Source organism: Hemitrygon akajei, unplaced genomic scaffold (assembly GCF_048418815.1).
Source record: "Hemitrygon akajei unplaced genomic scaffold, sHemAka1.3 Scf000056, whole genome shotgun sequence".
NCBI classification, from domain to species: domain Eukaryota; kingdom Metazoa; phylum Chordata; class Chondrichthyes; order Myliobatiformes; family Dasyatidae; genus Hemitrygon; species Hemitrygon akajei.
This window is the reverse complement of record NW_027331942.1, coordinates 552,179-577,385: the sequence shown is the minus strand read 5'-3', so window position 1 is coordinate 577,385 and position 25,207 is coordinate 552,179. Positions and strand designations below refer to the sequence as shown.

The following is a 25,207-nucleotide window of genomic DNA, read 5'->3' as shown; positions in this document are numbered from 1 at the left end:
ATATATTGGTTCTGTCCGCAGTAATCTAATCTGCTGCCTCTCAGTAATCTGCGGTATATCACGCCTGTCTCTGGAAAATTATCCACTTTAATACACCCTCAAGAGACCAAACACTACCGCCTTAGTGTCCTGTACGTAAACAAATGTAAAAGACACTGTCGGCAAATACAGTACAGGGAAAGTTTAATCAGAGACTCATACAGAAAGGAAAAAGTTCCTTCAGACTTTGCGATTGAGATGCACATTCAGGGTAATTTCTCTGCCAGAGGAGACGGGACAAAGGCATACTTTGGTTGTTCCCTGGTCTCCATGCACGGGGTGTGCCGAAGGTACAGTGTCAATTCTGTAATGGAAGTGCCTCGTCGGCGAGGTCGACTATATTCCTCTGAATATATGCGGAAGACCCCAAGAGCGTGACCGAAAGCCGTGAATAGCATGTTGAGGTATAATGATAACGGTACTCTGTACCGAGGGATGATTTCTGAAGGTAGGTTATCAGTTGTTGTACAGCGTAGAATAGAGAGATAAAAAACTTATTGTGTAAAATAGAAGTGGAAAGATGCATGTTACTGCAGGTATCAGGTACCAATACTGCGATCGCGTGGAACACGGAGAAAGAGAAGAAATTGCACACTTTTTCATCAAGCTTCCCAGTTAGAATATAAACACCCTTTCAGTACAGGTTTAAAAACCATGCTTCTTACACCAATCGCACCAAACCTGGCTGAGAGCCTGATGCCCGCCTGCACAAAACGTTACCCACACATTTGCCTATTTTTCCTTAGCATCTATTCCCTCGTAGGTCTGTGACGCCGGAGGTAAGTGTGAGATCACTAATCCGGAGTTGCAAGTTCTTAAGCCATAAGCCTTCTTAACCACTAAATTAATTTGTTCGGAAATTTTGAGGGATCTATAGGCTTTCATAACATGACTCCCCTGTTCCTCCTCACTGCGATAAAATCTGGCATTTGTGCTCTGTAATCCAGCTTAACTTTTAATGATGTATCAGCTCATACTGATGGAACTCCGTCCGTCACATGACAGCCCAGCTCTACACCGTGTCGATGTCCCATTGTAACACATGATGGAACACCACACAGGTGTCATTTATGCATTTAGAGATGAAGCGAATAAGAATAAGCCGCAGTGCCCAGCACATCAATTTTACCCTAGCCTGATCGCTAACTGTTGTTTCTCTTTTTCTTGGTTGAACTTGGGAGAAAGCCCATTAATATCACGGGGAGGACGTACAGAATCCTTCCAGGAAACACCGGATTTGAACTCCGACTTCCATTGTTCCGAGCTTGAATGTTTTGATTCTAAACGTTACGCATTTTGGAGCTTCAAATTGCAAATTATCAACTAACTTATCCACTTCCTCTTTCAAGTCACTTAAAAATATCAAAAAAAGGACGGGGTACATAACCGATCTCTTGGAAAGTTCCCATCTCCTGCCAGTCCCATATTCACTAGGGAAGATCATTCCAAATCCCGGCAGTTGAGATTCCATCAGTCCCATGACTCCCGACGTTCTGGGTGAGTCTATTGTGGCGGCTCCTGTAAAACGCCTCACTCAATTCCATGCACTGAACGTCCACCACTCTAACCACATTAGCTTGTTTTGTCACCCTTTCACGTCAAGTTAAGTCAAGTCAAGTCAACTTTTATTGTGATTTCGTCCATAACTGCTACTACAGTGCATAGTAAAAATGAGACAACGTTTTTCAGGACCATGGTTTACATGATACAGTACACAAAACTAGACTGAACTACATAATAAAAAAAAAACAAACACAGAGAAAGCTATACTAGACTACAGACCTACACTGGACTGCATAAACTGCACAAAACAGTACCGGCATTACAATAAATAATAACAGAAAGTTATTCAGGAGCGCAATTCATGACCTTCCCCTAACAAAGTGATCTGACTGTCTCGAATGCTGCTTCTCCAAATATTTGTCAATCCTCCCGCAGGGAAACCCATTTCAATGTTTGAGCCTCCATTGATGCCAGGAGTCACTGTTTCACAATTCCCAGGATTATCCCTACTACCCTCTATCCGTCTCAACCAAGCTTATACTTAATGTTTATATTACGATATTACCCGCTCACGATTAACATTAATTAAATTCACCGACCAACTACTGAAGGACTCAAACTGATTCCTCAATTCAGCTTCATCTGGAGTATGTAATATCCGAACACAATCTACTGCTACACCCATCATCTTTCTAATTTTGTAAATAATAATATCCCTATTCGTGTTTGTTTAGAGACCCTCCAATTTCCCAGTCGCTTGAAATACAAAATTAATTGAGCCTTTGTTCCATTAATTATCAAGTGTCTGTTTCTATATCAATGTCCTTTTCAACAATTATTCGCTTGTTCTTTGTCCAGGGTCAGTTCTGTGTTGGCATAGCCGAATATCTCGTTGAAACTGACTAGTAGACCAATCATAAACAAGAGAAAATCTGCAGGTTCTGCAAATCCAAAATGCTGGAGGAGCTCTGCAGGCCAGGCAGCATCTGTGTAAAAGAGTAAACAACGGACGTTTTGCGAAGAGACACTGCAGCTGAATTGGATCTTTTTTTCTCTATCTCTCTCCAGTCCTGCTGCCTGAGCTAAAGACTTTCTCCAGCACTTTGTGTAGGATTAGACCATGTCAGTTCCCATTTCGCCTCACCTGTGTCTTTTGTTCTTGGGTTCACAACATCTACTCTTCCACCGAACCAACTCCAGACCCCCTCCCCCCAACTCTTTCAATGAAGGCTAAATTTCTGTTACTGGAAGTTATCTCAAACGGGAAAACAGAAGTAGAAGCCACAGGTAGAGACAGAGGAGAAAACGAGCGTCAAGGAAATGACGGGTAATGACGGGACCAGGAATGGTGGTGCCGACGAAAGTATACTCCATATCAGGCAGTTTTGTCAGAATCGGGAAGGAGGAGTGATAGGTTTGCCTCAAGATTCAATTTAAGCCGGGAGAAGGTGAGATGAAAAAGGGATCTTTACGTGAGGCAGCTCATCAGGACGAAATTGGAAGCATATGTTAGATATAAGAAGCAGGAAGTAGGAGGGGCTCATGAGAAATATAGGGTAGCCAGGAAGGAGCTAAAGAAAGGACTTAGGAGAGCTCGAAGGGGGCATGAGAAGGCCTTTGTTATGGTCCAGTCCGAAGTCCGTGGACTGTCCCACGGACTCCGGACTCTGGGTTCTCCGGCGGTCACTTGCTTCGGTTGGACTTAACCAGAAACACCTGAGGCTCATAGTGGAACTGGGAATATAAGTGGCCCTGGTATTGAGTGTGGTTGGGGGTCGTCCTGTCAAGATTCTCATGGCACAGATGGCTGGTGGAAGGCTAGAACGGACTCTTGCCATCCTTGGGGCTGCGTTGGAGAAACATGGCTACTGGGAATCTTGCTGGCAGTAGTCGGAGCTGCCATTGCAGTATGGATTCAGCTGCTTCCCGGGCCAGCTGGGTGGCCGTCAGCCAGTCCGAGCTAGGTAGGGATCCGGTTGCTTCCGTAGCCAGCCAGGGCTGCCGACCGTAACGGCTACTCGGAGCTACCCCGATGCAGAGATGGTACTGTCTGTCGTTCTTTCGTGTTTGAATTTTCCTGTCCTCGCCCCTTGGGGTAAGTTAGTCCGTTTTGCCATTGCCCTGCGGCTGGAATCTGTCTTGTTTTTTTCTTTGCCTCTGTCGGATAAGTCCGGCCGTTCTGCCGTTACCCGACGGACGGTCCTGCCCCACCTTGGTGTAGAGTTAAAGATGAGACCCGGTTTGTCGGAGGATAAGTCCCGGCTCTCTGTCTGCGTACTGTCCCGTCTCATGTCAGTGTCTTGCTAAAGATGAATCCCGGCTTGTTGAAGGTTAAGTCCCGGCTCCATGTTGATTTACAGTTCCTAGACTGCCCCCTAGCTGCAGCCTCCGAGTTATTCAAGCTCCAGCCGCAAGCCTCGACCTGCAGCCTCAAGATCTCCAGCCTCTAGCCAAGCCTCAAGACGCCAAGCATCTAGCCAAGTCTCTAGTCTCTAGCCAAGTCTCTAGCCAAGCCTAAACACCCCAAGCCTCTAGCCAATTCTCTAGCCAAGCCTAAACAACCCAAGCCTCTAGCCAAGCCTCAACACCCCAAGCCTCTAGCCAAGTCTCTAGCCAAGCATCGTCAAGTCCTCGCCTGGGTTTGGGGTTCCGAGCCCGAGGCAAGTCCAAGTTTCCGGGTTCTGGGTCCTTGTCCAGTCTCGGGCTTGGAATCCACCCCAGGCTTCTCGGTCCCAAACCCTCGTCCTGGCCGGAATTCCCTTGCCTAGACTGCATCCCGTCCCGTCCTTTGGTTCCGTCTCGTCTTGTTTCCCGGACTTCAGTGCATGTGTCTTGCAGTTGGGTCCCGATACAACAGCCTTGGCATATAGGATTAAGGACAACCCCAAGGCGTTCTATGCATATGTGAAGAACAGTAGGATTACGAGAACGACGGTGGGACTGTTAAAGGATAAAGAGGGCAACATGTGCCTGGAGGCGGAGGAGCTGGGGAGGTCCTAAACGAATAATTTGCTTCAGAATTCACAAGTGAAAAGGATCTTGATCAGGGTAAAGGTCGAAATAGAGCAGGCCTGTGTGCGGGACAATGTGGAGATTAAGGGAAAAAAAGGTGCTGAATCTTCTTAAACATCAAGATTGATAAATTCCCAGGGCCGGATATAACACAACAACCCCAGGTTGTTGGGGGAATAGAGAGAAGAGATTGCCGGAGGTTTAGCTGTGATCTTTGAATCCTCTTTGGCTACAGGGGAAGTGTCGGAGGACTGGAGAATGGCAAATGTATTACCCTTGTTTATAAAAAAATTTAATAGGGAGAAACCTGGGAATTATAAACCGGTGAGTATTACGTTGGTGGTATGCAAATTACTGGAAAAAAATTCTTAAGGATAGGATCTACGAGCATTTGGAGAAGTACAGTCTACTCATGAATAGTCAACATGGCTTTGTGAAGGGAAGATCGTGCTTCACGAGCCTAATTGAGTTTTTTGAAGAGGTATTAAAATAAATTGATGAGGGCCGGGCAGTGGATCTGGTCTGCATTGACTTTAGCAAGGCATTTAACAAGGTCCCTCAGGAGAGACTTATCCAGTACGTCATTAGTCATGGGATAAGCAGAACCTTGGCTGTTTGGATAAAAAAAAAGCTTGAAGGAAGAAAGCAGAGGGTAGTTGTGGAAGGAAAGTATTCTGCTTGGAGGTCGGTGACTAGTGGACTGCCGCAGGGATCTGTCCAGGGACCCGTGCTATTTGTGATTTTTATCAGTGACCTGGATGTAGATGCGGAAGGATGGGTGAGTGAGTTTGCGGATGACACGAAGATTGGAGGAGTTGTGGATGGAGCTGTAGGTGGTTGAAGGTTACAAGAGGATATAGACAGGCTGCAGAGTTGGGCTGAAAAATGGCAGATGGAGTTCAAGCTGGATAAGTGTGTGGTGATGCATTTTGGAAGGACAAACCAGAAGACTGAGCACAGGATTAATGGTCAGTTACTTAAGGGCGTGGATGAAAAAAGGGACTTTGGGGTTGAAATCCATACATCCCTCAAGGTCGCTGCGCAGGTTGATAGGGTAGTTAAGAAGGCCTATGGGATGCTAGGCTTCATTAACAGGGGGATTGAGTTCAAGAGTAGAGAGGTCATGTTGCAACTCTACAGATCTCTGGTGAGACCGCACTTAGAGTATTATGTTCAATTCTGGTCACCCCATTATAGGAAAAGACGTGGAAGCTACGGAGAGGGTGCAGGAGATTTACCAGGATGTTAACTGGTTTGGAGAAAAAGTCATATGAAGCCAGGTTAGCAGAGCTGGGACTTTTCTCTTTGGAGCGTAGAAGAATGAGAGGGCACTTGATAGAGGTCTACAAGATTATGAGAGGCATAAATAGGGTGGATATTCAGTACGTGTTTCCAAAGGCACTAACAGCAAACACCAGAGGGCATATGAACAACATTAAGGGATGGGAGTTTAGGGGTGACTTCAGGAGTAAGTTTTTTTTACACAGAGGTTTGTGAGTGCCTGGAATGACTTGCCAGGGATGGTGGTAGAGGTTAAAACATTAGGGGTAGTTAAAAGCCTCTTAGACAGGCACAGGGATGAAGGAAAAATAGAGGGTTATGCGGTTGTGTGGATTTAGTACTTTTTTAAAGGATTATATGGTTCGGCACAAAGTGGAGGGTTGAAGGGCCTGTACTGTGCTGTAGTGTTCTATGGTTCTTTGGAGTTTTCTGGAATGTTGAGGCCGGTGCTGTCGTCGGGATCGGCTGTAAATAGTTGTTTTATAACTATAAGGCAGCACGCAGAAAATGCTGGAGCAACTCAGCAGATAGAAAAGAGTAAACATTCAACTCTTCGGGCCGACAACCGTCATGATTTTGTCCGTGCTGTTCTGTATTTCCAGCATCAACAGATGCTCTCCTGCTTTGTTTGAAACTCAGTTCATCATATTGTTTCCGTTTACTCACAAGTGGGAGTACAGAATAGGGGCATGAAGGTAGCTGAATTGTACTACTGCACAGTCTTTATTTCTATCGTTTAATGAGTTTCAAAATCCGATTCAGTGGGTATTTCACCGCATTCTTGAGATCCCCTCGGAATTTGCTCTGATTTATGGCGTAAATACACGTGTTGGTGCAAGAACTGAGGATCCGCAGCATTCCCGATGTCTCTTCTATAATGTAAACGGGATTCATGACAGAATAATAAACAAAACTCTTTGAAATCCGCTGATAGATGAAAAATACCAAACGTGTTCCCCACAACAATATGAAACTACCCGTTATACTGAAGAGCAAAACGATGGATTTGCGACGGTTCTCTATCTCCCGGTCCTTGTCATTCTCTTCACTTTTTTCTCCTCGGAGCCGCCTGCGTGCTGGACTGGCCATCAGAATTCGCCTGGCTGTCAGAATATTGAGCATCAAAATCAGAAAGAATGGGACACATGGTGTTAAAATACGGTGAAACATCTCAAAACCCGCCAATGAAGGAGAGTTTTTGTAGCTCGGTGTAAGAACATAATACCAGGGATTACCATCAATTATTACAAGAGGCTCAGAGGTAAAACCCCATGGGACACTCTCCAAACACGTCAGCACATTCACTGTCCCGATAACAACAGCAGCGGTTCTCTCGGTGCAATATTTTATCTTCATCTTCTCACAGCAAATAGCTACAAATCAATCGAGGGTGAAAGCGACAGTCAGCCAGACGGAGGCCTCGGTGCTCGCAAAAATCTAGCAGTACTGCACACAGGAGTGATGAACAGGAATGATTGTGGAGAGTAAATCCAAGCAGTCCACATCGGCAGCTGTTGTGATATAACGACCAGTTGATTGGCCGCTGCCATTCCCACCAGGTAGCGAGTTACACATTTGGAGAGACCACACTTTCCCCGAGACAGGATCACAATCGCCACCAGGTTCGCTGGAAGAAAGAGGGGAAATGGCAAATTGAGAAAATACTGAACAGAACCCAGTGCAGCATTTTTCGGGAATCGTGAAATATTTCCACTGTTTTGCTGCATGTAGCGGTAGAAGGGTGAAGAGAGAGTCAAGATCTGGCTGAGTTTACGCATTAAAATAAAGTCAAATGATTTGAATTCGGATTCCCTTCTGATGACCAAAATGTCAAAAGGCAGCCACAAGATAAAACTAGGTAACCGCAGAGTCAATTAATGGTTGGAATAATTTCTGTGGGCGTCATCCGCGTCTGATATGAATGAAATGAATAAAACTCGACGCTGATTGCGGGATTCTTGCATTAAAAATCATCAACTTCCATGCGACTACCTGTCAGCGACAGAACAGCCGAAGGACACAACAGAAACAGCAAATCACGGAACCACTCATCCAGACAAAATAAAATATGTGGGGAAGATATAAACGTGTATTTTCATTGATCTGTTTCAGAGAACCCCCATGACACGACTAACTCTTTCACATTATTAGAGTCGTCATGGCCTGCTGTATAAGCATCCCACATTATGGAAGTCATGGACATTATCTGGACCCATGTTGTAAGCAGCAAGCGCACCTTTAAGCTGCTGCTCTTTGTTCCAGCTTGGAAACTTTTGTTTAATGGCTCCAAACATTCCTACCACATGTCTCTGTTCCTTGCATAAGATGTTCTCTGCTGTCATAAGATCCACGAAGTGAATGCCAGCGTTTGTCAACCTGGATGGGACCAAATGCATTCCCATGGTCACCGCAGCCATTTACCAAGGCATTGCCTACCCGAGATTCAAGGGATGCTATAGCACCAATGGGGGCTGGATCGATTTGGTGGGCATGGACAACTTGGTATATCGAAGACTTGCAACGATTTGCCCTCCGAAGGTCAGTCTCCATCATCTTTTGAGAAATGGCAACACCACTGAACCCTTGGCCGTCCTGGTTTGCAGTGTTCCGGGAAGCACCTGTTTTGTCAACTTTTGTAATGTCTCCGTACCTACAAAATCTTGACATAATTCTGTTACTGGTAGCTACAGAGGTTGAACGGAGTTCTGATAAAATGTTGGATGATGACTCCTTTACAAGCTCACACAGATGCGTGGGGTAATTATATCTGTACCTCTGCCTCTTGAGTAAAGCCTCACAAGCCAAAGTCCCAACATCTACCAGTCACACACAAGCACAACTATGCATCCAAAATGCTGGTATAACACAGCAGGCTAGGCAGATCTATCGGAGAAGCGATGTCGACGTGTCGGGCCGAGACCCTTCGTCAGGACTAACCGAAAGGAAAGATAGTAAGAAATTTGAAAGTAGTGGGGGGAGGGGGAAATGCGAAATGGTAGGAGAAGACCGGAGTGGGTGGGATGAAGCTAAGAGCTGGAAATGTGATTGGCGAAAGTGATACAGAGCTGGAGAAGGGAAAGGATCATGGGACGGGAAGCCTCAGGAGAAAGAAAGGTGGGGGCACCCGAGGGAAATGGAGAACAGGCAAACAACTAAATATGACAGGGATCGGGTAAGAAGGGGAGGAGGGGCATTAACGGAAGTTAGAGAAGTCAATGTTCACGCCATCAGGTTGGAGGCTACCCAGTCGGTATATAAGGTGTTGTTCCTGCAACTTGAGTTTGAATTCATTTTGACAATAGAGGAGGCCATGGATAGACATCAGAATGGCGATGGGACGTGTAATTAAAATGTGTGGCCACTGGGAGATCCTGCTTTTTCTGGCGGACCGAGCATAGGTGTTCCACGAAACTGGTGTTGTTGGGGTCTCTGTGCTATTGGTCTCGAAGCAGTTACACTGCATTTGCAAATATTGTGTTTATACTGCCGAGAAGATAATACTAATTGATTGTCTGCATTGGTATGTGAGCGGTTGTGTGAGGTACGAGTAAAGGGAAAGATTCAGCAACTGTGAGGAGCTTCATTTTACCAATACAACGGTTTACATTGAAACGTCAATAATTACATTGAATTCTGTACAAGTATCCAACAGGTAGCGATACAGACCAAGTCCCCAGATCCTCACCCACGGGGCTGGTAGAGTCAGTGTGGGCTCAGGACTGAACAGACAGATGGAAAATTGGGAACTGATGAATGTGGTATTGGAAGAACTTAAAATTTTTGGATAAGCACACGGGGTTCTTGATAATATGCCTGGGTGATAATTAGTCAGCAGGTCAATGTCAGATAGAGGAAATAAAAGGACCACGTTCAGACATTTAGGTGACTCAGGGATTGTGCGTGAGACCCCAGCTGTTCACAGTCTACATTGGAGTTTTCAATGTGAGGACCAACTTTATTATATCCGTGTCGCTGTTGCACAGATCTGAATGGCAGGGTTAGTGGTGAGAAGGGCGCAGCCATGGTTTGGGGATGCAGACAGAAGTGAAGGAATGAAGATGTGGCAGACGGACAGAATATGTGGGGAATGTGAGGCCATCCATTCCTAGTGGACAAACTAGAAAATCCATATTTATATGGGGACAGATTGAATGGTTCAGAGGGTCCTCACGGTCCTTGTAAACAGGTCACTAAGAGTTAACATACAGGTACCGCAAATAATTAGGAAGCAAAAAGCAGTATATTGTGCTGTGATGCAGGAGTATTGGAGAAGAGGTATAGAGATGTCTTACTGGGAGGTGTCCTACAAGGTGTGGTGAGAATTCACCTTGAATATTAGTTCCAGGTCTTGTCACATTTCCTTGGGAAAGTTCTACCGATTAAAGAGAGGGTGCGAGACTATTGCTTACACTGACAGGTCTAAGTCCTGGGATGGCCCGCTTGCTGCGTGTGGGGAGAGTGAGTCTGTATTCTCTGGAATTGTGAGGAGAAATGCTGGATTCTTTCAGACCATTCAGACTAATTGCAGGGAGGATGTCTCCCCTGAATGAGAATTCTATTACCGTGTGTTATTGTCCCAGGATGAAGGAACGGATATTCAGGAATGCGTGGGAAAGTAATGTCCTCAATCAGTGATTCCTTCTCCAGTTAAAACATACAAAACTGCAGGACAGGAGGAGGCCATTTTGTCTGCGATGGTGGGCTGACCAGATTAAGCCATTGATGCCTCATTATAGGAATCCCTCTGCCTGAATGCTATTTTAAATATTTTTTCCATTTCTAGTTACAGTTCCTCAGGAAAGTTATCCCTGCAACGGAGAGAGTGAAGGGACGTTTCCTCACACTGACTTGAATGCTTCAAGAGATGGTAGGCTGTATGTGTAAGGGGAAAGTGAATAAGCTGGAACTGTTTTCTTTAAATTATGAGAAGAATTGATCGGTTCTTTCAGGTAATTCAGACCGATTGCTGGGAGGATGTTTCCCTTGAATGAGATTCTATTACCATGGGTCACAGACTCAGAATGAACGACGTAATATTCACGATGGAGTGGAAAATAAATTTCCCTCATCAGTGATTATTTCTTCAGTTAGACCGTGTGGGGCAGGAAGAGAACATTTACTCTGTGATGTTGGGTTGATATGGTTAAGCCTGTGATACCTAGTTAAACTAATCACCCTGTCTCCGTGTTGTCTATACCCGTCCCTTCTCTGTGAATTTGTTTGCCTATCGCAGAATCTCATAAACACCATTGCCTTCACCACCACGCCTGAAATGATTTCCAGACACTCGCAACTCTCTGTTTTATTGTAAACATTTCGCCACACATCTCCTTTGAACATTTTCCGCTTTCACCTCAACTGCATGTCCTCCGTTATCTGGTACTTTAATGCTGTGAGAAAGGTAGGTTACAGTTGCCGACTGTATTTATGACTCTTATCAGCCTCTCTATGTCCTGTTGGGGGCTGCCATTCTGGAAAGGATAACAGGAGTTCGTGCAAATCTTCCTCATAGATGTCTTGCCTATAAACCTCTTCCAAACCCTTTCCGAAGCCTTGTCCTCCTTTCTATAATGGAGCGACCGAAACTAATTTTAAATTCCAGATGCAACCTAACCAGAGCTTGAAAAAGCGGCAACAACACTTACTATTTTGAGAATAATGATCCGCTCAGTTCTCACCTTGGCTTCCGCCACTCGGACCAGAACAATCCAAGTTTGTGCAACTTCTAGTTCTCCTCCTAAAGGTCCTCCTTATAACCTCGTCTATACTCTTTCCAAATCCTCGTCACCCTGAAACTAAATGCAATACTCCACATGCAACCCGACCAGAGTTGTCCGGTGAAAAGGAACCTATGGGAATAGGCTGGCTCTGCGATGTCCCGAGAAGCAGTTGGTTGGTGGCTGTTTTCTCTGCACCCGGATAGCTGGGTATCGTTATCAACAGAAAGGAACGGCCACAGCACTTCCTCCTTCTAACACAAGAAGCTGGACGCACGTCGGGGACTGAGAGGTCCTCTCCCTATTGAAGACACAAAGCCAGACGGAAGATCACCCAGTTCCACCAAATGATCATGAAGACATCTTGTGGGACCTCATCGCGATTCCGTCCCCCTATCCAGCCAGTTACATGTGGCAGTCCACACCTCTGCAGCCACGTCCACCTTGACAGAAAGCATCCTGACTGGACACATCATGGCTTGGTACCGCAAACCGCTCCTCCTGTGACCGTGAGAAACTGCAGAGGGTTCTGGACGCAGCTCAACACGTCACGGAAACCAGCCTCCCCTCCGTGGACTCTGTCGTCACTTCCAGTGCCTTGGTAGAGTAGCTAGTGTACTCCAAGTCCTACCCACCCCAGACATCCTCTCTCCCTTCCAATCGGACAGAAGATGCCAAAGTATGAAAGCACACACTGCCAGGCTCAAGGTCAGTTTCTACCCACTGTTATAAGGACAAGGAATATGTTCTATCATAGTTTTACGTGATAAGAATATCCCTAATATGAGTAGATGGACTTGACGTCAATCTAGTGGATCTTGCACCTTATTGTCTATTTGGCCGGTGATGTAGTGGCATCGACACTGGACATCGAGGCGAGTGATCCTGGATTAGAATCCAACCAGCTTCTTCCAAAACAGACAGAAATGCTAAAGAAACGCTTTCTAAGTCGACATCTCTCTAAAGGACACTAACATACATACATCTTTTAAGTCGGTTTTTTTTCGTCCATCTTTTCCGTGTTCCTGGGACAGCTAAAGGCTGCCATTTACAGCCTGGAGATGGTTTGACTGCTCCAGCGCTTTTGCGGCTCCGAGAAGATTCTGTGACAAGAGTGCATAATCAGACGACCACAATGAGAAGAAACATCGATGCGTGGCGGGAATTGCTGTTCGACACCGTTTCGCCGTTTAACGAGTCCATTAATCTGCCAAGGAAGTTCGAGATATCTTTGGTAAATGCGAAAAGCGAGCGAGAGTTCAGCGTCGGTTGCATGTCAGAGTAGGAATCTATAAGTAATCTATATAGTATGGGTCTCTGTAGGCGGCGGGTAAGCCTCTTTGATTGTGTCTTGTCTCCCTCTTTTGATGAATGTCGTTGATATCAGAGGATGAAGCTGCGATTATAGCCTCTGGACTTTCTCAGATTTATGCTATTTTTATTCTGTGCTTTTATCGTCGGTTCCTTTTCGGTTTTGTTGTGTGAGGGGAAGAAGTTTCGGGGTTACTGCTCAGTTAGTATTCTAAAAGTCTTTTTTTTTTCGTTCGGGACATGAAGCAAATGTTCCTGCTCCGTTTCGTCGTTTCGTGCGGTGGTTTGCGGGGTGGGGGGGGGGGGGGGCGGTGGACGTGCAGGGAATTAGGTGATCAGGATGCTGTTCCTTTTGAGTACGGAAGGGTTTGGGTTCTGTTTCAATGTTTTTTCCTTGAATTAATTTCATGTACTTTCTTTGACTCGTGCTTCTCTAAGAAATGTTTAAGAAATCAGATTTGCATATGGATGTATGCTTTGATAATAAAAAAAACATTTGAATCTTTCAAAGTTGCCGTGCGATGCGCCACGACATCGTTATTGTTTAACTGTACTGCACTGTATCTGCGGCAGTTATATATTCTGCATTCTGTTATTGTTTTCCCTTTTCCTACCGCAATGCACTGTGCAATGTAGTGATTGTTGTGCACGGTATTCAAGACAAGACTATCACTGTCCCTCGGTACAGGTGTCAACAATAAACCAATCCTGCGAGGTACGACAAGGCGCCAGGGCACGGATCATTGCTCTTCTTTGTCTGGCATTGCTGGTTTATTGCGAATTATTCAGGAGCTCCAGGTTCACAGATTGTTGTCCGGTGCCCTACCAGGTGCTTCAGCACTTGTATCCCCCTGCCTCACCGCCAGGGCTGTGAGCGGTGACAGGAGTGGCTGACTGAACAAAGGTCCTTCCGACAACACCTGAACCTGAACCCCACCCACACAGACAGTACACACATTTCTTCCAAATCTGCTCCTTCCCTACGCTAGCCTGCGGGTCACACTTGGACAACGAGTAGCATAAGGTTAATCTAACCCACCCCCTCCACGATGGGAGCAGTTGGTGAAAGTTCGTATGAGAAGCTGCTGCATATCACAAGTTGTGTTTCTCTGACCACTGCCGCCAGACATACAAACTCGGAGGAGTATTGATAAGGGCAGAGTTCACTATTGTAAAAACACTGCACAGGAGCATACGGCAAACTACTGCAAGGGGGGGGGGGGACGCCAATATCAATATAGTAATGATTAGACGATGATCGCCCACATCATATGACATGACACAATATAATGGCAATGATCCACTTACTCCTGACAGAGTTTCGATCCCGGTGGTTCAGGTACTCTCTCTCGACTCTCCTCCAGCTCCTCTCCCGTCTCTCCTCCTCTCTCTCTCTCTCTCTCTTCTCCTCTCTCTCTCTCGTCTCTCTCTCCTCTCTCTCTCCTCTCTCTCTCTCTCTCTCTCTCTCTCTCTCTCTCTCTCTCTCTCTCTCTCTCCTCTCTCTCCTCTCTCTCTCTCTCTCTCTCTCTCTCTCTCTCTCTCTCTCTCTCTCTCTCTCTCTCTCTCTCTCTCTCTCTCTCTTTCTCTCTCTCTCTCTCCCTCTCTCCCTCAGAGGTTACATTCTCTTACCGTTTTCCAGTCAGCAGTAACCCTGACCTCCAAGGACCGATTTTCCCTTTTCAAATAGAAGGCCCTGAACTTATGGATTGCATCACTTCGTCGCCAATTCTCTCATGTCACATAACAGATTTAATTCTAGCGTGACCCTCTCACGTAGCTCGTCACAAAGTTGGCACGTTAACTAACTCTGCTGACAGCCACGTGACTCAGCGCCTTCCATAAATATCACATCTTGGGTCGGTACAATTTGGTATCAACCAAACAAGTAAGCTTGAATGTTGAAATGAGGGAACTTTAACTCTGGTGATTGCCGGGTGAATGCTGTCCCATGCACAGTTGTCATTCACCAGGATATAACAGATCATGCATCATAAAAGAAAATAATAGTAATAAAAAACTAAAGGGCCCATTGCCGATAAACCAGTCTAAACGTGTACATAAATGTTGGAGCTCCGTTCTGTACTAGTTGACTCTATCACTTTACTCACGATGATGGATTCCAGTCACCGGCCACAGATCGAACTTCCCCGCAAAGATCGTCATGTGCTAACTGGCTAACTCAGAATTATTGGCATTTCCTCCTTGAAAATATTATTTTGAACAATGCACTCCTGGCAATAGGATCTGCTCTTCAGGTGTTTTCTCCAAGCGTCTACCCTTGTGCTCTTCTCCACACACCAAACACGGCTGCTGTCCCTCGGAAATCTGATCCCGCTCAGCTCTCTCGAAGCTTCCATTGCACCCCCGGGTGAAATGTTACGAAATGCTCCAAAACGAACTTAGTTGGCTGACACGACATTCCTAAGTTTGGCAAATGGCTCCTCAACTTTAGCCAAAGCCAAAACACTGGTCCATGAGGTTTAACAACAGAACATGCTGTTATTGTAGAAAAAAATCAAAAACTTGCTAAACTAAAAATACCTAACAACATAGCAGTATAATACAATACAACATGTACTTAACCAGAGCATTACACGTGTAACTACTATCGGGCAATTTGAACGAGGATTAGTCCGACTGTATTAACTTCACCATTGCCTCAAGAGCCAGTCCGGCATACGGACCTGAAACATTCTTATGGCTCAGCATTGCTGCGCCATCCAAGCTGTAATCGTCAGTCGGTGTCATCGCCTGCTTTGGGTCAAAACTCTTTAGACATTTTCTACCACGTACCAGACTTTCAATCGTTGTAGCTGCAGCCGAATCTATCATTTCTTCTGGCAGCATCAAGATTTAAAACTTATTAAATATTATTACAAATGAACAATTTCAAATAAAAATGAAATAGTTGTTAACCCGGATGCAGCACAGAAACATTAAGATTAAGAACAACAGATTAAATTGGCACACAGAAGGCATGACTTGCCATACATAGATATATTAATTACACTGAATAACAAGTATTTTCCTGTTTCTTAGAATTTTGTCTTTGTTTATGTTTGAACACAAGTATAATTTCTGACTACATGTATCACTTAGGAACTTGGATAAAAAAGAAATTAACTGTCATTGAAAATAATATGTTTACTTGCATAACGGTGCTGACGATTTGCAATAGCTCAAATGACCTAAAAGGTTTTGTTGATGATTTTCGTCTGCTCAGTGTTTTGGGCTTCTTGCTTAGTAACCAACAATAACCAGCCATCATTGTTGGAATCCAGTTGTCCTGCTCTCATCATGACTGCAGTGTCCTGGTCAAACCATTAACCACGTTGGTCAGCGTCAGCGCCAGGATTTACAGGAAAGAAGTCTAAATGGGAATGTATAAAATGAAGCTTCAGTGGCAGGATACACTTCATGGTTTCGTATGTTTTAAGTATGCTGTCCACTAGCTGCACGTCGTTTGGCGCCTTGCAGTTGCCAGGCTAAGTTTCACCAATGTCCATGGATGTTTCCCATGCGATATTCTTCAGACAGACCTGAAGTTCTTCGAACTGCATGTCATTGAAAACCTGTTCGATATTTGGACCAATAACAAAGACTATCCTTAATCTTGGCATCAGTTATCACCTTTACGAAATCAGTCGAATTCGTTGTCCCACGCTCATATCCCCAAAAAAGTGAGAGAGCATGATCTCGGTCGTCCACCCATTCTGATTAGGTAGTCCTCATCCAATCAGTATTCTGCTGCCCCACCTTGATTACAATTGAATCCCAGGCTTACTACCCCATTAAGCATTTAACGTCCATGCGGAAGTGAAGAGTTAAGATTGATTCTGGAACAGGTTAAATGTGCAGCAAAACATTGTGGCCGAATGGACTGCAGTGCTGTACTTCACTATGCTCTGTGCTCCGGAATGAAGGTATGCAAGCAATCAAAATGGTGAAGACCTGTTTATTGAAATGTCGTTATTGGCTGGAGAAGAGAACACAAGATCAATGGAATCCTATTGCAGCTTCATGACACATTGATGATCACACTTGGAATACAGTTGTGCAATTCCGATCTCCTTAAGGTAACTTTTCATAGTGTAGAGTTACGACTTACCAGGATGCTGCCTGTCCCAAGGTTCATGAACAGGAGTTTAGAGTTTCAACAATCATGGGCTTTTATTGGAACGTTAGGGGCTCAGGAGAAACTTGATATAACTTCATAAAAATATGGAGCAATGATAATGTAGACCAGGGTTCAAAACTTTGTTTCTGTTCTTAACGGCGAACACCGTTAACGAAGGAGTACGTGTAAATGTGGGGGGAGGGGGGGAGGTGGGAGGGAGAGTTAAAGGAGATGAGTGGGCAAGTTTTTCTGTAGATTTTCTCCGGTATTCAATATCATCCTGTAACCTAAGACTATCCCACCGATTAACAGAGCCACCTTATTCTCTCTTATCTGCAATCTGTTTAGATTGGTTTCCTTTATCATAAAGTTACCTAGAAATATCTGTGCACTATTTTGTGTCTTTAGTGCATTGATTTTCACAACGTAGGTAAATGAGCATAACTATCACAACTGAGATAAAACGATATGTTCTGTATCAACAGATACAGAAATAATTAGAGAGACACATGATAATATCATGAATGCATCTACCCTTGCTAGGATTTACCCATGCATTCATTATTGACAACTTATTGGCCTTTTCAGAATGTAAACACGAATGCACTTGAACAAAACATCCTACAAAAAGTAACTGATACAGCCCGATCCATCAGGAATGCCTCCTAACTATTCTGTACATCTACATGATGCGCTAAGGCAGGAAAGCTGCCGCCGTTAACAGGAAATCCCAATATCAAGGACATGCTGTCCTCTCGGCACTCCATCAGCGTGCTTGTACAGGGGCCTCAGGTCTCACACAAGCAGGTTCAGAAACAGTTACCACTCCTCAACCAACAGGGTTTTGCACCAAAGGGGATTACTTCACTCAACTTCACCTGCCCCGTCAGTGAAATGCTTCCCGAACTAATGGACTCAGTTTCAAGAACACTTCATCTCATTGTTTCGATATTCAGCTCATTTTTATTTATTATGATCTCTCTTCATTTGGTATTTACACAGCTTGTTGTCTTCTGCACTCTGGTGAACACCTTATTTGGGCGTTCTTTCGTTGATTCGGTTATGGTTATTATTCTATTGAAATGCAAGAAAACAAATCTCACGATTGTTTATGATGACAAAGTAGAAGTTGGAGTTCCTGTGGTGAGGGTCCCGTCTAGCCAGCTACCAAGGGCTTCCCATGCTTTAAACGTCAGAAGCATTCTGGGTGGGTTCCAGTTCCTTTCACAGTTAAATCATGTCCCAAATCTACCACGTTACCTTCTCACGTTCTACAGGTAAAGACGGTGCTGGGACCCTCCCTACTTTCCTGGATGCAGTTAGTCTATGTCTCCAACATCCAACATGTTAGCTTGGTACAGTCTACTGGTCCGAAACGTCTTGGGACCCTTTCGAATTCCCTGGGAGCAGGTAGTCTATGCCCCAACATACACCACGTTACATTTTCACTGTGTACAGTTCAGGACTGTGCTGGTACTCTCAAGACTGCGATTTCGATGACTCGCAGTGAATTTGATATCATCCAGGACAAAGCCGGTCAGCTCGCCACCAAGCCAACCACAAGCACAGTTTAAACACATCCTCTATCCACCAAGCCAACCACAAGCACAGTTTAAAACACATCCTCTCTCCAGCACTCCACACACTGACTGCAGTGACTACGGACGAAGTGGAATTTCACCAAGGCTACTCCAACGCCCATCTCACACCCACCGCCTCGCATACCGAGGGGGTGAAGGACACGTGGTGCAGGGCAACATCATCACCCACAGGTTCCACTCTCAGTCTCAAACTTGGGGACGATATCACATCTCTCCGTCTCTGGCACTGGCCGTACATCATTCCGTACACTCAGGGAATGCACCGAGAGAACATATTCACTGAAGGACGGGGGAGGCTGAAGCAGCTGTTGCGTTAATCTTTATCTGGATGTGGAGACCAGGAAAAACAAACACAACTGTTCAGCCAACTGTTCACCCAGAAGGTGAAGAGAGAGGGAAAGGAGAACCCAAGTCACGCAGCAGGTGGAGCACAGATTCAGAGGGGCCATTAGTTGTGGGGCAATATTTCACGGTTTGGTCAAAGATTGGACTGAAATTTCCGTGGTAACCTTATACCTCTCCCGATAGCTTTAGAGTTCCTCGTCCTGGGCAAAAGAGCGTTGCTGTTTATCTTACTGAGGCCCCTTGTGATCTAATAAATCTCTTTCAGACCACATGACATAGAAGGAAAATTAGGCCATTTGGCCGATCGAGTCTGCTTCGCCATTTCGTCATGGCTGATTTACTGAATGTCACAGTTAAACTTAACTAATCGAAAACCTCAAACTCCGTTTTAGATATACTCAATGTCTTGGCCTCCACAGCCGCCTGTGGCCGTGGTTTACACGGATTCATCACTATTTGACTAAAGGAATTCTGATGTTGTTGCCTCTGGTCCTAGATTTCCCAAATACAGGAAACATCTCTGCACATACTCTACCTAGGCATTGCAAAGACCAATAGTTCAGGCTCCTTCATGCTTCGAAACCACGCTCAGTACAGGCGCAGAGCCATAAAACGTTATTTATATGTTAACCTTTCATTCCGATGATTATTCTCCTGAACCTCCGCCTGACCCCTCCCAATGTCAACACATCCCTCTTAAATAAAGATTCCAAGCTGCACACAACACTCCCAAGTGCAGCCTGACGCATGCTCTGTAGAGGCTTAGCATTTCACTTCTACCTGTCAGCCTCCGTATCTCCAGGAAAAGCGGTTCTAACCTGTCCAGTCTCTCATTAAGTCCGTCAGTCTGGTGAATCTTTCTCTGGTCGATCATAACATTGTGAAACATGGTCAGACCTCAGCTGAAGTTTTTTGTGCAGCTTTTGTCGCTAGCTTAGTGGAGGGATGGCTAACTATGGGTAGGGGATTCGGTGGGTTATGGTCCGCGACGGACAGACGTAGTAATGCAGAGCATAGAGAAAGAGACTCGTGAGAGAATGAGATGGAGACAGTGTGAGACAGAGAGAAAATATAATGAGATGGAATGGGAGATGGAAACGCTATGTAGTGAGAGAGAGGAATGAGGAATGAGGTGTGTCCGAGGGAGAGAGGGAAAATGGGAGAACGTCAGGCGGAGAATGGGAGAATGTCAGGGTGAGAGATGGACAATGAGAGTGCTTCATTGTGACCGGGTGGATATGTACAGGAGTGTCCTGTGGTGTGCGAGTGTACATAGATGTCTGGGCAAGGGTGGGCAGGATACTTTCTTCAGACATCCGGAGGTCCAGAGACGTTACACACTATATCCATACCTCATGACAATTTCACGGTTTTGCTTTTTAATCAAAACGCTATTCATTACTTTACACATTATTTCAGTATAATCAAGCAGTTAACAGCAAATCATTGGCAATAAATTAAAACAATGAAGCCCGGGTGTCACGTAATTTTTCAAATTTATTGTGAGCGCAGATGTGTGTCTCACACTGATCCGATGCTTCAGTGAGGTGTGTCGGTGGTTATAGGAACAATACACTGTGGAAGTGTGTGACCTCTCACACTGACCTCATTCCTATAATGAGAGGTCCGGTGTTTATCGGGACCATACACTCTGGAAGGGTGTGACTCGAACTGACCCAGTCCTGCAGTAAGCGGTGCCGGCTGTTTACGGGATCCATGCACTGTTGAAGGTGTGTAATCTCTCACACTGACCCAGTCCTGTAGTGTGGTGAGTCGGCTTTCACAGGGATCATACTCTGTGGAAGGTGAATGACGATCCGTACTGACCCAGTGCTGTTGTGAGGGGTGTCCGTCTTTACAGGGAACGAACACGGTGGAAACTGTGTGACGCCCCCTCACTGACCCAGTTCTGTAGTGAACGGTGTCGTTCCTTACAGGGAACCATACACTGTGGAATGTAATTTGACGTCTCACACTGCAGTGAGGAGTGTCAGTGTGTACTGTGACCATACCCAGGATACTCTGTGACTCTAGGCTTCTGCTGTCACTACTCATTGGGATAATACTTCATATTTTGACCAACTAAAAACACGCAGGCTGAGATACATTGCGAATCAGGGGAATGTAGCAACATCTTGAGGCTCACTAGTATGAAGGCTCTGTGGACAGTATCTTTGGCTTAAGGCAGGATAGAGTAAGGGAGAGGGTGTGAAGCGTCAGGGAGATGGAACTGTAGACTTCTTCATTCGTTGATGGGTCGCCCCTCTCTCCTCCGGAATCTCCGACATGCACAGCACAAGTTCGAGCTGAGGATCTGGATTACCGAACATCTCCCGGAGCTGCGTAGAGGAAGGTGAATGCTTGGTGAGGTAGTTGAGGGGTTTTGACGGAACAAGAGAAGCTGAGAGAGGGAGGTAAGAGAAAAGAGGTGAATGAGAGTAGAGAGAATGGAAAGAGAGAGAGAGAGAAAAGAGTGGAAAGAGAGAAAAGAGAGAGAGTGAAAGAGAGAGAGACACGGAGGAGGGAGAGAGAAGGAGGAGACGTAATGGGAAGCGAAGGAGAGAATATGGGCCCCAACGTTCCTCCTCACCCCTACCTTACCCCCTGTCAGTTCACTCTCTCACCTTCTGCCGAGTGGGCTTCCCGCACCTCTTCGTCAGTCATGCCTCCTCGCTGCCACCAGCACTTCAATCCACGTGTGCTCTTCCTCTAAAGAAAACAGCCCAGTGTCAACATGGTTACACTGTCAGGTCAAGTGCCGCTCAGGGCACGTGTTGCGTCGTCTCTGTCCCCTCGATTGCGCAATCCCCTCCCCCTCCAGCACCGTCTGAGACATTGGATCCGCCCACCCCGACCTCATCACCTACGCTGTCAGTCGGTATTGCTCACGATAGGGGCAGGACGAGTCTGAGAAAACGGCAGGCGGGTTAGGTGGGGGTCAGGGAGAGGGGAGTAAGGCAGAGAGCATGTAGAGTTAGAAATGAGAGGCAAATAACAAGGGAGAGACAGACACTGAGCGCGATGAAAAGTGATAGCGATAGAGAGTGAATGAGAAAAAGAGACTGAATTGTGAAGAGAAAGATGTACGAATCCAGAGTGAGAGTGGAAGAAACATAGAGTGTGAGATTTCCCAGTTACCTGGATTGCAATGTGTTATGGACATGTGGAATTATGCCAGTGATATCCACATGTTGGTTTAGAGCGGTATATGTTCATTGCTGCAGAAGACTAGAGTTCCTGGTGTTTGGTATTGTGTGTTAATGAAGAGCGAAGGCTTTTGACCACATGGAGAACAGGCACATGGAGTAATACATCGTGGAATCAGGCCCTTTCACCCAATTGGCTTTAAACCACCCGCGTGCACTCAATTTATCAATCTCCGTTCAGGCCTTACCAAACATAAGGCCGTAACCCAGACCACCCCATATCTTCATCCCTCTCACTCAGCAATCATTCCCACAATCTCTTCAGAAATACAACATGACACACCACAGCCAGTGAGTCCCTCCTTCAGTGACATGACGTCTCTGTATATATATATATATATATATACAATCTGTTTCATGTCACTTCCCCAATTTCCCCATTGCTCTGATCGTCACTCTGGGTCTCCACGTTTTCCTTCTCCAGCCACGGACTGGCCACCCGCCCCTCTATCTCCCCTGGCAACATAACCCATGTTTCACTGCACATTCGGTGAGGGAGGGAGGGAGGGAGAGAGAGAGAGAGAGAGAGAGAGAGAGAGAGAGAGAGAGAGAGAGAGAGAGAGGAGAGAGAGAGAGAGAGGGGGGGGGGTGGAGTGGGAGAGGGATAGGGGAGAGTAAGCGGATAGGAAGAGGGATAGGGAGATGGAGAAGGAGAGGGAGACAGAGATGAAGAGAGGGAGAGAGGGGGAGTGGAAAGGGAAAGGGAGATGGAGGGGGAGAGGGAGAGGTAGAGAGAGAGAGGGAGAGAGAGAAAGAGAGAGCACAAAGATGCTCTCCAGCCTCCCTCCTCGCACTCTCCTTCACTCTTTCATTCTATTTCTCTTATCCTACCCCGCCTGACACTTCCTTTGGCCAGTTTTCCTATTCTTTTTTCCCTCTGCTTCCTTCAACCCTCCGTCTCTCCTGACCACTCTCTCCCTTCGATCTCTCCTTCACCACCTCTGCATTCGGTTCTTCCCTACCGCCTCTCTCCTCATTCCCCCCCCCCCCATTTGTCATCTGATTTCTGAATGAACATTGAACCAATGAACTCCACCGTTCTACTGTTTTTCTCACTCTGCAGTGTTTATTTAACTGAACATTTTTACATTAGAAATACATTTCTGTTTACTGTAATATACGGGATTTTTGGATGCTGTATCATAGAGTCCCGCTGTCACATAACGGCTAATTTCACAACGTATTGAACCTGATTCTGATTCTGGGAGGATGTTTGGAGGTAGGGGTTCAGGGCCTGAGTTGGAAGGCAGACACAAGTGTACTGCAGGGTGGGCTGGAGAAAATATGAAACAAACAATGCGCTGTGGCTAATTTATTATCCTTCTCAAAGATATTCTCCCGCAATTTCCCTGTAATCTTCGGCTCTGCTCCTAATCAAGGACCGATCAACCTCCACTGTAAATATAAGCAATTATCTGACCTAAAAGGTCACTGATTCATCACACTCCAGCTGAAGAAATTTCACCACATTGTTGCTCTAAATCAAAAGGAGAGGCCGGAAGAGGGAATGAGAGAGTGAGCGAGCCACAGAGTGACAGATATCCAATGACTGTAACAGACACAAGCCCTGGTACCTAAGGATGGCTCTTCTCTTGGGGCAGTTGACGGTTCCTGCGTGGACACTTCGGTCGAAGTTAGTTTTGCCTGTTCCGTCGTAGTCGTCTCCGGGGCTGTAATGAACGAACAGAGACAGGCAAGTGTGGAAATACCGAAAAAGGTCATCATAATGGGAAAAGAATTCAGGAGATGGGAGACGCAGTGTGTGATGAAACCAAAATCATTCCTCTCATTTTCATCTCCGATATTACCCTATCCTGGAAAACACTTTATCTAATCGCTCATCTCCTCCCTTATCACATTTCACACCATATCCAGCCGCTTCCTTCTTCACTGTCATTACTTTGCTCCATTCACACTGTCCATCCCTTCCCGTCACTCTCCGCACATCCATATCCACTGCCGCTGCTACTCTGCCCTCCGCCTTTCCCCAATATATCTGCCCTTCTTCCAACCCTGTCTTTGCCTTCTCCCCGTTGTTTATTCTATTTCCCACTGCCTCCCAGTACCCTCAATCTCTCCATACCTCTCACTCAGGGTCTCCCAACCACACCACCTTAGCGGTCTCCCCTACTGGCCCCTCCCCTTGGTCCCTCCCTTTCTTCCACCCCCTCAGCCTCTCTTGACGTCTCTCTCCCTCGGTATCTCCCTTTCTCCTTCTCCGCTCTGTCTCTCCTTACGACCCTCTCCCCTCCGTCACTGACCTCTACTATTTCCCGTCGGACTCTCCCTACTTCCTTCTCCCCTCGGCCTCTCCCTCCCTATCTCATTCTCCTCTTAGTCCCTTCCTTTCTACTCACCAACCCCACCCCACCCCCCCATCTCTCCGGACTTCCTCTCATCTCGGTCTCTCCTTACCCCATTTTCAATCGGTCTCTCCCTACCTTGCCTGTCTCTCGGTCTCTCCCTACCTGCCTGTCCCTCGGTCTCTCCCTACCTCCCTCTGGCCTCGGTCTCCCCCTACCTCCCTCTCCCCTCGGTCTCTCCCTACCTGCCTGTCCGTCGGTCTCTCTCTACCTGCCTGTTCCTCGGTCTCTCACTACCTCCCTCTCCCCTCGGTCTCTCCCTACCTGCCTGTCCGTCGGTCTCTCTCTACCTGCCTGTTCCTCGGTCTCTCCCAACCTCCCTCTGCCCTTGGTCTCTCCCTACCTGCCTGTTCCTCGGTCTCTCACTACCTGTCTGTTCCTCGGTCTCTCACTACCTGTCTGTTCCTCGGTCTCTCCCTACCTGCCTGTCTCTCGGACTCTCCCTACCTGCCTGCCCCTCGGTCTCACCCTACCTTGCCTGTCCCTCGGTCTCCCCCTACCTGCCTGTACCTCGGTCTCCCCCTACCTGCCTGTCCCTCGGTCTCCACCTACCTGCCTGTCCCTCGGTCTCTCCCTACCTGACTGTTCATCGGGCCCCCCTACCTTGCTCTGCCCTCGCTCTCTTCCTACCTGCGTCTCCCCAAGGTCTCTTCCTAAGTCCCTCTCCCCATTCCCACCTTCCCACACTCCAGGATATGGCTTGTCCACACTC

The 25,207-nt window shown here is 46.3% G+C and overlaps 1 pseudogene; it reads right to left on the bottom strand.

Annotated features, from left to right (window-relative positions):
* Positions 1-771: 771 nt before the first annotated feature.
* LOC140721471 (lysozyme g-like) lies at positions 772-25,085 on the bottom strand (annotated as a pseudogene).
* Positions 25,086-25,207: the final 122 nt, after the last annotated feature.